We start from the raw sequence: 14,142 nt of genomic DNA, 5'->3' as shown, positions 1-14,142 counted from the left end.
GTAGTTGATGCTTTGATTTTTTTTTTGCTGCAGTTTAGATAAGGCATGACTTCGTCTAGAACTGCCATAGTCCTACCAGCAAGTAGCAAAGCGCAACACCGGGGGGAAAAACCTTATTCAGATGTTTCCTATCAACAAGATGTTTGTGTGCAATTTAAAGCAGCAGCAATGAGGTTGTTCATCTTCAGAACTCGCTCTTTCAAGATTAATTTTGGTTTGGAGTCATTTGTCTAACTTTTCGGTTGCTTTGGACTTAATTGTACAATTCTTCTTAGGTTGTGTGTCTTGAGTTACGGTTGAGTTTCACTGGCACCACAATAGTTCTCATATGTGTTTTCTGAAGATGTTCACTGTTGTATTCTGTGTGTATGGAAATATCTCTATAGAAATGTTGCTTCAGGTTTCACATAGTTGTGAGGTACAGAATTTCTCCTTGCTGTATCAAAGTCTTCTCCCTGGTTGTGCTGATTTTGCATGACAAAAATATCTGACAGACTGAGGAGGTATGGTGCAACTCCTGCTTGCCACGGTAGCTCAGGCACTTCTTTTCCTCTTACTCATGGTTTTGTTTTTCATTGCTACATCTCTTCTATTGCTTTGACTCTATGGTGTCAACGGTTAATTTATGTGTGTGAACGGATGCTGTGGCGAATCTGGTTACCACTGCCATACGCTGCATAGACGAGAATCAGATGAGGAAGAGGGCGCCGAATAATCGCGGCCTAACTGTAAGTGTAAGAATGTGGGTTGGATTTTCTGATGACTGTGGCAGTTTGATGTGCTGGAAATCAAACCTCATAAATCAGCCTACTTTATATCCGTAGAATGTAGGGTGATTTTTTTTTTTTTAATATAGGACAGCATTATCCAAAGGTTATAAAATTTAGGTTATGACTGGAGACTTCCTGGTAAAAATCCCTAGACTGTCTGGGAAATTCAGGGTAATGAAAGTGAATGAGTAGAACTGTTGCATCTTTCACCTGCTTCTCTCAGTTATGCTGCCCTTGAACAGGACAGACGACCTCCTAACTGCTCCAGTATAGTTTCTCTGTGTGTCTAGAACAAGACAGGTTGAACTGGGCAGCACACAATTCAACACAGGATGCTGTTGCTACATTATGGTATATTGATGCAACTTCTGCAGTGAGTGTGTGTCAGAAGGACAGAGAGAGAGAGAGAGAGACAGAAAGTGTGAATAAGAGACATGCAGAGGAGTTTAATGTATGTATGGTGGGGAGAGAGGTGACAGAAAATTAATAAAATGCAGATTGCCTTTGCTGCTCGTCTTGTTGACAAGTACAGCATGGTCGTAGTCGGAGATGCAGTATAACAGTCTTATGACATTCAGCGTGAGGTTTTAGCGGAGGAAGAAAACTGTGACACAGACTCATGTGGAGCTGCTCGTCCTGATGAAACACTGAACCAGAGAAACAACTGTACAAGATTAAAAAAAAAAAATCAATTACTTTCTATTTGCTATTTTGCTGCACCGCTGCAGAATGACAGGAAACTTTAGGGATGACATAATTAGCTGCATGCTGAGAGTAATTTGTAATGCGTCAGAAATCAAGCAAAGAAAATTGATTTTTTTTTCCCTAATGAAGTGAAAAGCATGGGTAACCTAAGCTGGTTTTTGTGTTTAGCCTTTTCAGCAAGGCTCTTCCACGACTGATTGACAAATTAATTAGAATCAGAAAAAAGTCAAACAAGGTGGGATTGTGTAATTAAATGTTTTCTCCTCAAATCTACACGTGATTATATTTCTCAGCTCGCGATTATTTCCTGTGGGACTGTGTGGTTGTTTTCCTGTCATCTCCATCACAAGACGCTCCTCGAGTCCTCCTGAATCCCAGGAGCTAAAATCAGCTTCGCCTGATTCCCGGCGTCTAGGAAACGCCAGTTTGTTTATCAGAAAACAAACGTCTGGCCTCTGTTGAGTTTTCTCTCTCTGTCACACATGCCTCTTTCTTTCTTTCTTTCTGCCTCTGTTGCTTGTCAGGAAGAGGAAACCTGGTGACTTGTGACAATGTTCTGTGTCAAGGAGGTCTCTGTAAGGACAGATTCAGACCTCAGATTGATTTCGATGGTGAGTTAAAAAAAAAAAGGTGACATTGTACCTTGGCTAAACAATCAGAATAAACAGGACGACACATTTAGTATTAGTATGGTGGTTGATATGCACTGGAGTGAAATTTTCCATTAAACCCGTGTTATATAAGGGTATTGAAGGCCTGTGGTGACCAGGCTATATGCATGCGGAGACAAGTACTTTTCTATAGTGCCTGGCTGTAATCCTGTGTGTGTATGTGTGTGTGTCTGTGTGTGAAAGATGACTGAGCAACTGCTGACATGTGGCAGAATGGTGGGAGTAATGTTACATGCACACATGCACACAGACACACACACACTCACACACACTCACACACACACACTACAACCAATCACATTCACTCACTGGGTGGGCATGGCAACTGGAGATCTGTGGGAGTCAGGATCATCTGGAACTTGTCGGTTTTCCGTATGTGAAAACGCGTGTTTGTACGTATGTGTTTATGTGGTGCGTATGTGTTTCTAATCCCTTTGAGTCACTGGACTGAGCATATGTAAGTGAACTGCGGTTGTTTAAATTCTGGTGTCTGTTAGAGATGGACTGGGGGGGGGGGGGGGGGGTTAACTTCTGTTTCCAGAGGAATCCATAGATGGATGGAAACAGGGCAGGAGGAGGAGGAGGAAGAAGATGGAGCAGATAGTTTCTTAAGCTTAGATTGATGAATAGATAGGAGGAGTGGAGAGAGAGAGAGGAGGAAGGTCACAGTAGCTTATCTTCAGGTGCCTTGTTAGACTGGATGGTAGATGATGGATGGGGAAAAAAAGAGGCTGACGCAGTTCTCCGGGAATGAGAGACAAAGGAAAAGGTTTGGGGTCAGTTTAATCTTGAGGCACTGATGATGACAGTGGTTACAATGGCGTTTATCATTTCTGCTAACTGTTTTTAATTATTTTTGTGTTTTTGTTTGAAACCATTACTGTGGCTTGTACAGAAAAACAGTTTTGGTCTCTGCTTGAAATGAGAAGCACTTGAGGACAGCAGTGAGCTGTTATGGTTAAGCACACAATCAAGACAACTCCCAGTAAGTGGCAACAGATTGGCATAGTGTACCAGCCCCATGAAACTGAGTTAAAGTTGGAAACGTGAGTCATCTAAGAGGTAAAAAGAAAGGAGAAAGTAAGGAGGGGAAGGAGAGAAATGAAGTCCTATAAGAGGGCAGAGATGAGGGATGGAGGGTTAAAGGTCAGAGTTCAACCTGTCGTGTCAGAGGTGATCATGAGTATTCAACTGCCTCTGGCAGAAAAAGAGTCAAAGAGTGGAGATGAGGTAAATTGCAAAACAGAAAAGTTTAGTAGTGGAGAACCTTTGGAGGAGAGATGTTTGGTGGAGAGGATAAGGAGGATGAAGGCAGTGGGAAATATCAGGAGTTTTAGGAAGAGGGAGGTGAATGTGGACAGAGTTCTGAGAGAGAATAGAGAAAAGGGAAACATGGGGAGGAGGGAGGGAGGAAAAGTGGGAGAGAAAAGACAAAGTGAAAAGGGGGAGGAGGGGGTAGAAGAGGGAACGGAGCAGAGAAACTGAGGACGAAAAGAGGAGGGACCCCGTGTGTGTGTGTGTGTGACCTTAGGCTCTTGGCTCCTCTGGCACTCAAAGACCTTGAAATTTCTCTCTCAACAGCAACACAAGGCAGATTAGCCCCCTCCCCACACACACACACACACACACACATATACAAGCACATGCACACGCTTCTGGGGCTCCAAGGCCTCTCTTCAATAACGGATATTCAGTCAGTGCCATAAGAAAGAAACTGATCTCTGAACTCAAATAGCTCTTTTGGCCTGTGGAAGTATTGCACCAATGCAGAATATGTATTTCTTTGTTGATATTTGTCGTTATAAAATCATATGTGCATTTTATTTTACAGTTGCATTCTCATTTTATATTGATAAATCATATCGCTGTAATAACATGAAATAGACTAAATTAATCCTGTCTAACGAGGTTAATAAATATGGCTCACAGTGTCCAATTTTAGCATTGCAGCACTTTGTTGCTAGTGATGACCCATTTTAACCTGGTACTGACCTGAAATCTGTCCACGTGTTGGTGAAAGGACAGAGGGAGGACAGAGGACAAGATCATGTTGGAGGTAGGGAGGCACAAAATGAGGGGAGCAAGAGGAAGAAAGAGGACACTGAGATGTTTGTCAAGATTGTTTATATCAGGCGTTTAAGAAGTATTATTTCCCCAAAGGCATTTTCACCGAACAATGGATTCTCTGTTGTGCTTTATCTCAGTGCAAATTACAGGGCTTTGCCTTAACAGACAAGTATCTGTATACATTTTTGTTATATCTTGATAAAAAGCTTGAAAAACCGCGTTTCCAAAAATGATTTTTGACACATTATAGGCGTAATCCACCCCGCTGCCCACTTTCAACAGTCAAATGATGCTTTTGGAAAAGATGAAACATTACATGTACATATTTTGAATTGGAAATGATATATATGAGTACACATGTCTAAGAGAAAGACAAAGTATTTTACCAAAAGATAAATAGCCTCAGATTTCTCTGGGGCAGCAGAGCCTGGGTGAAACAGCTAGACTTTCCAGAGGTTCGGATTTCCCTGACAAAACAGCAAACTGCAGCTGTGTCAAGCCTTCGGCAAAGACTGGTTCTCGCTGCTGATTGATTCTGAAGTTCTTATAAAGCAAGCCCCAAAACACACACAGTGTGAAAAAAGGAATGGAAACTGTTTTTGCAGCTTAAACATTTTCTCGTAAATGTTTTAAATGCTGGCTACAAATAGTTTGCTCAGTTCCTTTTCCTTATTAACAATTAGGCTAATTTGTATGTGCATGGAAATGTAAGTCTGTGTATCAGTATCAGAGTTCATGTGTGTATGCAGCGGGGGTGTGGCTGTGTGCACACTGCAGCTAGCTTTGGGAATTGTTAACTTATTCATTTGGCTGAGCCTCGCTGCAGATGAGCTCAGCTGTTTAATTATAAAAAACCTAAAGTGGAAACGTTTTTTAAACTTGCAGGATATTTCCTGTTTTTAATGTGACAGACAGACAGATGGTTTTGTGGACTAAGTAATTTAAGAACCACCTGAATAGAGAATTTATAGCTGGACTGAGCCTTTTCTCTTCTGCAGTCAGGGTGGAAAATCAGCACCAGCTACCCCACAGTTGTTGGGTCGATGTGCCATCAATCATCGTGATAACATCACTCATGACGCTGTTATTCGTCTCTAATAAAACTAGCTGTAAAATGTGCGACTGTTGCGTCTCAACTCAGGAATCTAGCAGTCACCATGGCCAAACAAGTTTGTTTCCTGCCACATAAACTGCAGGAATGAAGCATGTCCAGGAGAATTTTTAGGACCTACTGTCAAAGTGAGGGTGTCGTTACCTCTAAGAGCTGCTCGTGTTACATACACAGCATTCCAACACACACTTGTGTATAAACACTTAACAGATGCGTAGTTCAGATATGTAAAGCCCAGCCAGTTGTATTTATGACTAATGAAACAGGAGAATGTCGTGGGCTGACGTCACTCATGATAACCAGATAACCAGAAGATGACAAGAGGGTAAGAAGAGGGCACAGAGGAAATCTCTTTTTCATTCTTTTTGCTGTTCGTCCTCTCACTGTTGTGCTCAGTCTTCCTCTTGCTTCCTCTGTCTCTCTCTCTCTGTCATATGTCAGTAAGGAAGTAAAGGAAAGGGGACAGAGAAGCTGACACTTCCTCATATGCAAACCATCCCCATACTTCCTTTTGTGTAATGTGTGTCTTTACACCGGAATTTCCCCTAATGATGAATAGTTAAGACAGGCCACGCTGCCTTTTAAGAATTTAATTAGTATGGATTTTAGTGTTGGGTGTGAGTTGAGGTCAAATAGGTCTGCCTGTCTAATAAACAAAATCACAGTTTTAAAGTAGCATGTGTTTGTGCACGGTCACTGAAACATAGTTAAAAAATACTGCATGTAGTCTAGACCTTCCACCCATGGGAGTGCAGCATTTTATCACACACACATAAATCTCTCTTGATAGCTTTGAGGCCTTAGATATGTGTGTTAACAGTCTAGTTATGTGTGTGACTGTGTGTGTGCTCAGAGTGAAACATTTACTGATTTACTGACCTTTCTCCCTCCCACTCTCTGTGTTTATTTAGAAAAAAAAACTAAGAAGCAAGTGTTATCCTGAGCTAGCACTTTGTGTGTGTGTGTGTGTGTGTGAGAATGTGTGTGAGCTTCTGTCTGTTTTTGCAAGTCGTAAAGTCGAAGATGCTGAAGTGTTTTGGCACCTTCTTCTAAATAAAGTCAAACTAAATAAAGAGGCTGAACGAGCCTGTAGAAAGTGCTGAGGGTGTGTGTCGTTGGGGCGGGGGGGGGGGGGGGTTACATCACATTGAATGTGTGTGTGTGTATGTGTTGCTAAGTGTACTTAATATGATTATGGCTTAATTGGAAACAGGGCATGTGTATGTCTGTGTTGTCGACTCATGGAAAGGCAGTGTGTGCTTACAGTTGATGTAGAGATTGTGTGTGTGTGTGTGCGTGCGTGCTCTGAGGGGTGAGTTGGGGACATTGAATGCATCAGGCAGATGTTAGATGACTTGCACAGTGAGACATGATGACATAGCTTATGCTCTCTCTTCTTTTCTCTCTCTCACTCGTTCTGGCTTCTTTCTTCCCATTCCAGCTTTGCTCTCGCCAGTCAGATTCACTCCTCCCTCCCTTTATCTCCTTCGTCAATTCCTGCTCTTCTCGTTAATTTCCCTCTCTCATCTGTGTCCCAATCTTAATCCCTCCCACTCTTCCACTGACATCAATCTCTTTCCCTCCTTAAATTTCACACGTTAGGAGGGGGAGTAACTTTTTGGTCCGATTCCTCCTCCTCCACCGCCTACTCATTCATTCCATCCTTGATCTTTTTGTAATCTTCACGTTGAAGAATATATCAAACCATCCCTGATCTGTTAGATGCTACATTGCTGAGAGAGATAGAGCCACAGAAACATCGTGTACGGTATGTGTATGAAATATGTGAAATACAGATCGTGCATTTCAACCTACAACACTTAAATTCTGCATCATCCTTAAGGAAGCCTGAATTTCTATTGTAATTTGGACATTGTAACTCCAACCCAGATTCAACCCTACACACAGTCTCACAGTATCCTGACTAAATGCAAGTGTGCGCCTGATTAGTGCAAAGAGGGTTATGGTTTTCCCATTTTAATGTGTTTTGCCAGGAAGCTGCTAAACAATGCTGACATTGTAAGAATAATCACTTCCTGGAAATTCAGAGCTACGATTGGCTGACAGCTGCAGATCAGAGGCAGGGGATTGGGTCACGCTGCTTTGAGCCAGAAATGACAAATCTGGGATCAGGTGGACAGCTTCTCATTCCTCAGACAGTCTGAAACTGCAATGGATACGGCAAAAACACCCGAGACACCATATAATTCACTGGAAATGTTACTGTTTTGCTTGAAACTATTAGAGACCGTCCTCAAGGATACTTTATTTTCTCTAGTTTAATTGGTAAGAATTCAGGTTTTGGCTTAAGTGACTATCATATATATATAAAGCTGTGCCAGTCTACCCAGGTGCCACAGACAGGTTCAGAGTTGCTGTGGTTGAAATTAAACCCTTTGCCTTTTTATTACAGGGCATTATTTTTAACCACTGGAATAAGGGGAAATTACGCATTCTTATAATTAAACTGAAGGAAACGGTAGCGAGATCAGAACAAGTGGAGATGTAGCGTGGAGATTTAGAGTGACTGTGTTAGGAGCATCAGCAAAAGTTTAATGGATTTAGTGGCCTCACCACACTAGTGCTAAAATCCTGGCTGCTGCTGTTGCAGTAATTATGATTCATCAGTAAATTTTCTTGGGAAACATTGTCATGAATGTTATTTAAATCACATCACTGTGATGATGACGGTAATGTGTCGGCACACGTCGTTTGACTTCATCAAGTTTTATAAAGTATTAAAAAAAGGTCTAACAAAATGTGGCTGACTCATGCTTAAAAAAAAAAAAAGAACAAAAGGGGAGACACTGCAGTTGCAGACCACTTTCTCTGATACAACAGATCAGCCAGTGACAGCGGGGCTGAATGGGTAGACTGGTGCATCTCCTGTAGGAAAGGGGCTTAGGAGACTGAGTGTGTGAGAGTCACCTCAGTCTAAAATAGATTGAGTCTCTAAACTGCCTGTCGCCTGCATCAGCGTAAAGTGACCTGGCCTGCACATCCAGACTGCTTGCTCTACAACACTATGTGTGTGTGTGCCTATTTATGTGTGTCTTTTCTTTGTCTCTGTGTTTAGTCTGCTCTTGCTTTTGTCTGTGCTCTGACTCTGCACAGACTATTCTGCTGTGTGTGAGTGTGCGCCGCTCAGGCTGTCTATAGAATGTGTGTGTGCACGTGCAAGTGAGCTCCTGTTTTCTTTCTTTGTGTTCACCTCTTATTGTGTGTGTGTGTCTGTGTGTGTGTTGTGTGTGTTTGGGGAGGAGGTAGCTCCTTGGTGTCTTTGTATCCCTCTCAGATTCCCCACATTCCAATGATAAGATGTCATTCCTTAGTAGAATGGGGCTTGGGGTGGGGGGCCCATCATAATGTGAGTCCCCCCCCATAATAAGTGTGTCTGTGCTGGGGAGAATGTTTAATCTGTGTGTGTTGGAAAGTCTTACAAGCCTGAATCTCTGTTCCCTGTGGATTTACACTTCATACATTTATCTGATAATAATACTTTCCCATTGGATATTTTTTTATATATTTTTTTGCCTTATTTTGATAGTTGATAGTAGAGAGGAGACACGTAATAAGAGAAAGAGAGAGGAGGGATGACATGCACCCCAGCCACATTCAAACCATATTGGATTTTCTGATGAAGCTGAAATTTCAGTAGTTAGCTATGATTTTTTTTTTTTTTATGTATTCTACAGTGGTGTCAAGTGCTGCTCATGTTGGCTATATCTACAATACAAGTACGTTCCAGAGCTGATATCTTGTAGGCTCGTTAAAAATAAAAAAGCATTAAAACCAGCTATTAGTGGAATTACGGAGGTAAATTTCTGAAAAATATTTTCAATTATTACTGTAATTGAGGGGGTGATGACATACAGTCCAAAAGGTTGACAGACACACAGATATAGTCATTGTAATTATTGTTATTTGTCTCTGATATACAATAAGTCTATATTAAGAGAAAATCCAAGTAAAACCAATTGATGCTCAAGAGCATCAAGGGGTTTAACAGGTTCATGTACACCTGGAAATAGAACTGAAGAACAGTGAGACACAAAGAACAAAGTGTTGTATTGATGCTCTCTGTCTGTGTGCAACTGTGAGTGTGTGTGTGTCGCACTCTGTCACTCTCCCTCCCGTTTTGTGTCTCTCTCTGTCTCCGGCTTCCTCTCCTGCTCTCTGGTTCCGTCTGTCTCTCTCCATCCTCCATGACCTTAACTAAAGCCTCTTGGGAAAAGAGGAGAGAGAGAGAGAGACAGAGAGGGAGCAGAGAGAGAGAGAGAGAAGAGATGGGATTTTTCCCTCCCATGTTTTTTTCTTTCTGTTCTTTAAATAGCAGCAGAGCAGCAGAGTGTCATCTGCTGAGCCATAACTAGAGCAGAATGAGTGGGGATGAGTTTGTGTGGTTGCATGTGTCAAAGTGGATATATGTGTGTCAGAGTCTGTTGTGTCTGTGTCTGTGCAGGCTCTGTTCTCTACACTTTACTCAATTAGAAAAACAGAAGAGTTTTTTTCACACCACACCATCAAGATGAAAATGTCCTGTAATGATAATGTTGAGTTGAAGAAAATGTCATCTTTTATTTTAAAAATGATAACAAAAGGAGCAGTTGTTGTTGTTCCTGGACTGCATGTTTGCTCATTATATACTATTTCTTATACTTCATTCTAGGCACACGTGGCTTATACTTTTGATTCTTAGGCTGTATATATATATGGGTAAACTTGAGTCTCCTCTACATTGTGTTGCCTCCCATGAATGCCGCAAGTTTTAATTGTCAAAAAGTTGGATGAACTAGAATTCCTAATCCTGATGGTCACTTCCGTGGTCAGTCTATGTAGGGAAAGTATCAACCGGAGCAACAGGATAAACACTCAAAATCACGCACAGTCACAGGCACTGTGGCCAGCGAGGTAGGAAGTTCTCCACACCAGATTAGGAGTCAGTCCCTCATAAGCCACAGTCTGCATGATGTAATCACCGCAGAGCGAGGTCACATGGATAGCATGCAGCGCTCAATGCTGTTTGAATTGAATGGGAAAGCCCCTTCTGTCCTTTTAATGCTGTGGTCGGGTGTGAGGATGAACAGCTGCATGATTTGCAGCCGCCATCTTCCACCAATCATTTTAGTGTGTAATAAACTGATTGTGAGACAGCGTGGACAGTTTGCCAGCAGCACGTCTCAGTATTACTTTCTGTTTCTAAAGTGCCAGATGCTGTGAAAGCCACTGGAAAACATTGAATCCTTATGGTATGAAAAATTCCTTGTAGGTTTTGTAGCCATTGTCAGTCCCCATCCCTTGTGAAGGTATTACATCATGCTTTTATTACATGCCTGTATTAATAGTTGTCCTCTTTCCTGAGGTCTGTGTCCATAGTGGTGGTCAATAAACCGAGTAGTTTAAGGTTGAAGTCACCAGTTCAGCTGGCAGCAGGTTTTATGCTCCCCTGAGGTGATGCTGGATTTACCTGAGAAATTAGTTTCTGTGATGAGATAAGACAGGATGTGCAAATATTGTCTAGTTGTCTTATCTTAGGATTGAAAGGGCAAATGTTGGACCTTTGCAGCAAACACTGTGTACTGTTAAAGTGTCCTTTTTAGGTAAGTTTCTTTCTTTATAGATAGATAGATATACTTTATTGATCCCCTAAGGGAAATTGTTATGTTACAGCACAGGAAATTGTTGTGTTACAGCTTTACAAAGAGATGAAACTCAAAATGAGATTTTGCTGAACTTGTTCCTGGGGTCATACGGCTGAGGTGTATTGAGCTGTTATGATTGCAATATGTCCCAAAATGTTAACATTTTAGCTGTTAAAGCTGTAGCGCACACGAAAAGCACACGAGTGTCCTACCCATCTTTCCTGCTCGCACAAACATGTGCTGCCACACACACAAACGTGCACACACAAATTATAACAAAGCAGGGTTGACTGAGAGGTCAGTTCTGTTTGTTTACTGTTGTCCTTCCTTTGTGTGCTTCGATGTGTGTGGATTGTGTTGTGTTGTCTGTTCATTGTGTTATGGGTGATAAACAGCTCACCTCTGTCACCCTGTTGTTGACTCAGGCTCAGTTACACTGAGAGGAGGGCGGAGCTAAGAGAGCAAGAGAGATACAGATGGAAGAAATACGAAGAGGGAGTAAATACAGAAAGAGAGTAAGCAAAGAAAGAGTGAAAGACATACAGCCACGTAAAGAAAGAGAGAGAGGCAGAGACTGACGTTTACGGCTGGGACTCTGCCTTTTTAATAGGGTTACAGTTTGTGTGTATGTGTGTGTGTGTGTCAGCGTGTGTGTGTGTTTCCCTTGGCTTATCAGAAAGCCCCCGTACATTCTCACTCCATCAATAATTGATTGGAAGTATCTCTTCTTTCTTCTTCTAGTGCTGAGTGTTCTTGTGTGATTGCATGTGTGCAAATTATAGTGAATGGAGTTACCAGTAGTAAATACAGTCATGCAGGTAGCTTGAAACGTGCGTGTAAACTTGTGTGGTGCTTTTTAGAGGCTTCAGCAGACAATTTTAGTTTTTTTTTTCTCTTGAAAAATGATTTAAAAGATTAATCAACCGTGGAAATTGTTGTTATTGCCAGCTGACCAGTTCAGTTAATTTCAGTGCAGTTACATATACATGTAGACATGATTTTGGTCTTGAAATGTGTCTGTTTGTTTCAGCAAGTGTGCATATTGATCATTCAGTGTTACAGTGGATCCATAAACAGTTGACCTCCATTAAACATTATGGATTAGTCTTGTTGAAAAGGAACACACAGCTTGAGAACTCATGAACTTGGGCCTACAAACTAAAACTGAGTAAAGATGAGACAAAAAAAAGCCACTGATAGTCTGTAGCAAAGAGACAAATACAGAAACAGGAATATCAGGCGGAAACTGATTACTGATTACAATGAACACAGTGTAGAGAGAAAGGGACAATAAAATAGCCAGAGAGATAAGTCATAATCAAAAGCCACACATAAGATGGGAGATGAAGGCAGAGACAAGGACAGAAAAACCAACAGACAATGCAGAGAGACAAAACGGGCTGATGATAAACAACCCGGAAAGAGAGTGTGATATTCACAGAAATAAATGCAGACAGACAGACAGAGACAGGAAGATAAAAAAAGAGATGCAGGCAAAGTCAGAGAGAGAGGTGGGGAGTAAGGGAGAGTGACGCAGACAGGGAGAGTGAGAGTGAGACAGAAAGTTAATGGGGAGCTTTAGAAGGTAATGGACTGTAGATCCCCTGTGGTCTGATGGTAGTCCCATTCAACCTGTGTACTTTAGACATTGTCTGCCCCATTGTATATTCAGCATCCAGATGCTGCCCAGCCCTGGGGCTTTTGCAGAAGAGTACAGGGCAGCTCACACAGCCGCCAATGCTGCAGTCCAGTTTCTACTGGGAGAGGAATTATTTGTCTTGTTTGGTTGAATTTGTGCGTTGTAATAAACCTGTTTATTTTCAGGAAGTGAGAAAATAAGAGTGCATCTATCCATCCATCCATTAGCTATACTGCTTAATCCTGTGAGGGTCACAGGGCACGCTGGAGCCAAGGCCACTAGTTTATCACAGGGCTGACACATAAAAACAAACAGCCATTTACTCTCATGTTTACACCTATGACCAATTTAGAGTCACCGCTTAACCTGACCTACACGTCTTTGGACTGTGGGAGGAAGCTGGGCGACCTTTAGGAAACCCACCCAGGTACGGGGAGAACATGCATGCTCCACACAGTAGTAACCCCAGCCGGCTGTCAGGATCAAACCCAGTACCTTCTTCCTGTGTGGCAGTAGTGCTAACCACTGCACCACCATGCTACCAAGAAAGAGGGCAAGTCAAGCATTAGTCTACAAACCCATATGCTAAAGAGACAGCGGTGTCACCATGTGCCTCTGTGTGTGTCTACATAGTTTGTTTGATGTGTGGGTGGCCATGCATGCATGCACAGCCATGTGGCTTTGTTTGCAGAAGAACAGGTTAGAGTGTTCATATCCTGAATTCTACGATAATTAAGGACATAAGACTTTTTCTCTTATTGATTATCCAAAGTAATCAATTCAATCTGAGAAGTAGATGAGGATTTTTCAAGTATGTGACAGTTCAGAAGTGGGAGCAGCTCAGTATCCGGAGGCTTTTTGGTGTTTGCTGTTGAATTCTTCTTATATATCTTCCTGTGACAGAGCAAGAGAAGGTGACAAAATGTAGACACTCATTACACTGTAGTTTAAATAAGAAAAAAAAACTTTGCAGCAATGCAGTCAAAGTTGCAGATGGCATCAAACCACACCACAGTCTACAACACATCCGCACTCTGCATGTGCACACAGACGCTGTGAACGGTGCTATTTCTGTATGCTAAGAGGCATATTTTAGATAGTGTGGTCAGCCACCAGCTATCTGCTACCTGTAAAGACATACCTTTGATATACTTTTGCACTGCTCCTTTTCCTTTCCAAAAGTTGAAGGAGACAGTTGTGTCCATATTTCACCCTTTACTTATTTTCTTTATCAAGTATTTCATTTGCCATAATTAGCTTATTTAAAATTTAACACACAGTAAAGGGACTTTCCTTTGCCTGGTGCGGATGTTAATTGATACTTGGAACTGATAAATACATCCTATCAATTTGTGTTTATGCTAGCAAGCATTATAACTGTTAAGCACTGTGTGCTGAGAGCACATAACCAGTCAGCACTGATGACAACAAAACAGGCTAACAGAAATACAAAAGAAAAAAAAGTTATATGATTCACCACTGAGCTGCTAACCATGGACAAATATTTTGCATTTTAAATTTGTTTTTTTCTCAGAGT

At 41.7% G+C, this 14,142-nt stretch overlaps 1 protein-coding gene across 3 annotated transcripts in view; it reads left to right on the top strand.

Moving 5' to 3' along the window:
- wnk1b (WNK lysine deficient protein kinase 1b) overlaps positions 1 to 14,142 on the top strand; it is an 82,624-nt gene that overhangs the window by 5,097 nt on the left and 63,385 nt on the right. The window lies entirely within an intron of this gene.

Source organism: Toxotes jaculatrix, chromosome 22 (assembly GCF_017976425.1).
Source record: "Toxotes jaculatrix isolate fToxJac2 chromosome 22, fToxJac2.pri, whole genome shotgun sequence".
NCBI classification, from domain to species: Eukaryota; Metazoa; Chordata; class Actinopteri; family Toxotidae; genus Toxotes; species Toxotes jaculatrix.
Note: the sequence above shows the minus strand (reverse complement) of the source record. Positions and strands in the feature narration are given on the sequence as shown.